General features: G+C 43.2%; 1 pseudogene; it reads left to right on the top strand.

Annotated features, from left to right (window-relative positions):
- The first annotated feature begins 1,852 nt into the window (after positions 1–1,852).
- Positions 1,853–3,240, top strand: LOC136153273 (BAG family molecular chaperone regulator 4 pseudogene; annotated as a pseudogene).
- The last annotated feature ends 305 nt before the right edge of the window (positions 3,241–3,545 follow it).

The following is a 3,545-nucleotide window of genomic DNA, read 5'->3' as shown; positions in this document are numbered from 1 at the left end:
AGTCTGTTATGCCTATCTCTATGTCTATTCCTGCCCTGCAAATAGCTTCATCAGTACCATCTTTCTAGATTCCATATATATGCATTAATGTATGATATTTGTTTCTCTCTTTCTGACTTACTTCACTCTGTGTAATAGGGTCTAGGTTCCTCCACTAGGTCTTAACATTTTAGTCAAGCTAATAGGAAACGGAAAAAAAATTATTTTATGTTTGACACAACTGATGAACTGTATGAAATGAGACTAGAATTTACCTTGCTCTGAGGAACATTTCTCTTTAAAGCATCCAAGACTGATGGCATTCAGTCCATGGAAAAGTAAATACTAGTTGATGGAAGAGTTAATAACGTTTTCATCACCATGATTAAGTTTTTACTATTTACCTTTTACAATCTTTACATGAAGCATGAAATCCTTAAATAGGACTACAAATTGGAATGAAAGCTTTAGCAGCCTTGACAATGTAAAATAAAGGAAAAGCTGATGATAGGTGAGAAGTGGAAGAAAAAAACAGAAAAAAGGGGGATATATTCATCTCACAATGTAGAAAGTAGAAAGATGACAGTTAAAACTTGATAGGGCATTACATAGAGATTAAGGTGCCTTATTTAAAGCTGCAAAAGCAAACAATAAAAACAATAATAATAACAAGGGGAATATATGGAGAAAGTGGAGTTTTATGTATATTATTGAAAGTTATAATAGCAATCAATAGGAAATCATACAGTTTGCATAATTAATAAAAAACAGAAATAAGAGATAGGGAATTAGAGTTAATAATATTGAATAAAATCTACATTTTTCATGGAAAGTTGTAAATAGACATAATTTAAAGTTGATAAAGCAAGAACAGATGCATAAGCATATTATTCAGACTTACTAAGATAAACACCCAAAGAACTAAAAAAGGTTAAAGAGGTTGCACCTGGATAATGGCCCTGACGGTGTGACAAGCAAGGCCTAGAGATGGTTGCTTTTCATTGTAAACTTTTCTGTACTATGTAATTGTTTGCTACCATCTGTATGTATTGGGTTGGCCGAAAAGTTCATTCAGGTTTCCATAAGCTGTTCCCCAATGAACTTTTAGGCCAACCCAATGTTACTTAGCTATAAAAGAATGAAGTTTCAAAAGTAAGATTTATTTGGGGAGATAATCAAGTATAATTGTCTTGCTGTGAGTGATTCTAGCTTTTACTTTGGAGAGAGAAGAAATAAAAGAGAGAATCTTAAATGAGAATGAATATGCATTGTGGGATCCAGAAATTGGGAAGCCAGAAAAGAAAATTGAGGAAGATAAGTTAAGGGGAAAAAAAGATCACTATCAGGTTGAAAATAAATGGTAAACAAAGATTCTTATTTTACTTAGAATGTTTCCTTCAAAATTCCATCTGATTTGAAATAATTCATGGTTTGAAAACTTGGGCAATCGATCCAGAAATGCTGGTATTAATAGAATGGACTGACTTTCTAATCTCTCAACTTCCTAGGTCAATTCATGGTTTACACTATTTCCAAATAAATTCTAATGTCAATCTGATCTTATCACGTCCTCCTCAAAGCCTCCAGTGGCTCCTCAATACCTATTCAATTAACTATTACATCCTCACCCTGATATTCTGGGCCTTGAATAATACGGATTCAACATCTAAGTTGCCTTTGGTTACACTACTGGTAAGCGTTAACGTGGAAATTTAAACAGAAGTGGCATTGCCTTTGAAGACTAGGCTCTTTCATCCAATACACACAGCCTCTCATGTGAAACTCACATGTGCACATATAAATCCACGTAAGAATGGTCATGGCAGGCCTGCCGTGAGGGGCGGGGCAGGAAGCGCCTGGGGCGGCAGAGCCCATGTCGGCCGTGAGGCGCTCGGGCTACCGCCCCAGTGACCGCCTGTCTTATGGCCGCTACTACGGGCCTGGGGGTGGAGATGCGCCTGTGCGCCCGCCTCCGCCCATCTACCAGCCCCCCCCCCCCCGCCCTGAGCCTCCCCAGCTCCCATTTCCTGGCGGGGCGCGGGGGCGGCCCAGCGGAGACCACCTGGCCTGGGGGGGGGGGTGCGGAGGAGGAGGAGGCAATGGCTACTAGGCATCTGGAGGCGCCTGGTCAGAACCAGGTCATGCAGGTGGAGGCCACCAGGAGCAGCCACCATATCCTAGTTACAATTCTAACTATTGGAATTCTGCTGCCCGACCTCGGGCTCCTTACCCAAGTACCGGAAATGCAAATTTCCGGTTTGAATTCTTATACAAATGGGGGATATGGCCCACCATCCCCCACTGGCCCGGGGAGAAATACTGCCTCATACCCTGGGGCCTATTACACACCTGGGTATGCTCAGACCAATTACTCCACAGAGGTTCCAAGCACTTACCCTTCACCTGGCAACAGCTCAGCCCCAGTCTCCTGTTGGATGTACCCTCAGCAGGACTGCCAGACTGAAGCACCCCCTCTTAGGGGGCAGGTTCCAGGATATCCTGCTTCACAGAACCCTGGAATGAATGTACCCCGTTACCCTTATGGGGATGGTAATATCACAACCTGATAGTGTTCCACAACCAGGACCAACCACACGACCCCAGGAGGACTCATGGGCTCCTCCAGGTGCTTATGAAATGGGAACTTGGTACCCCTGACCTTCAGCTGCACCCTCAGCATCACTGGGGGGTCTCCACAGGAACGAAAGCACTTCATTGTGGCCTAGCAGTGGCTCTTCTCAGCCACTTCCTTCACCGCCACCCCCACAGCCTAAGCACTCCTCCTATGCCTACAGCCAAGCAGATCAAGGCATGAGCCGGCACAACTTTCCTTGCAGTGTCCATCAGTATGAGTCCTTGGGATCAGTGAACGATGACAGTTCAGAGCTTTTGTATTCCCAGGTCCAATATAGTGCTGAGCCTCATCTGTACGGTAATGCCACTCACAAACATCCCAGCATGCAAGACCAGGGTAATCATCTTGCTGAAGAGTGTTTATCTTCAGATCAAGGGACTCCCCCAGGCATGAAAAAAACCATACATGTGCTGGAGAAGGTCCAGTATCTTGAGCAAGAAGTAGAAGAGTTCGTAGGAAAAAAGACAGACAAAGCATACTGGTTTCTGGAAGAGATGCTAACCAAGGAACTCCTGGAACTGGATTCAGTTGAAACTGGGGGCCAGGACTCCATCTGGCAGGTCAGGAAAGAGGTGGTTTGTAAAATCCAGGCCACACTGGAAAAATTGGGAAAGAAGGGATTATGAAGGGATTTATAACAAAGGGGAAGCCTGTTACTAACTCGACCAAAGAACTCTTGATTTTGGTTAATTACCCTCTTTTTGAAATGCCTGTTGACGACAAGAAGCAATAAATACATTCCAACTTTCCTTTGATAGAAAGTTTGAAAAACTGGTAAAGGACTTGGAAGAACAGTTGGGTTATGAGTTGTTTTCAGACCAATGAATGTAATAGGGAGCTCTCGGGTTATCAGTATTGCCAAGTAGATTCACCCAGTAAGAAATATATGGGTGTTGGCAAGCTGCTTCTTATCAGCAGGAGGGGAATTCAC

This window comes from Muntiacus reevesi, chromosome X, assembly GCF_963930625.1.
Source record: "Muntiacus reevesi chromosome X, mMunRee1.1, whole genome shotgun sequence".
Lineage (NCBI taxonomy): Eukaryota > Metazoa > Chordata > Mammalia > Artiodactyla > Cervidae > Muntiacus > Muntiacus reevesi.
The sequence above is the reverse complement of the archived record's forward strand: the minus strand, read 5'-3'. Positions and strand labels throughout refer to the sequence as shown.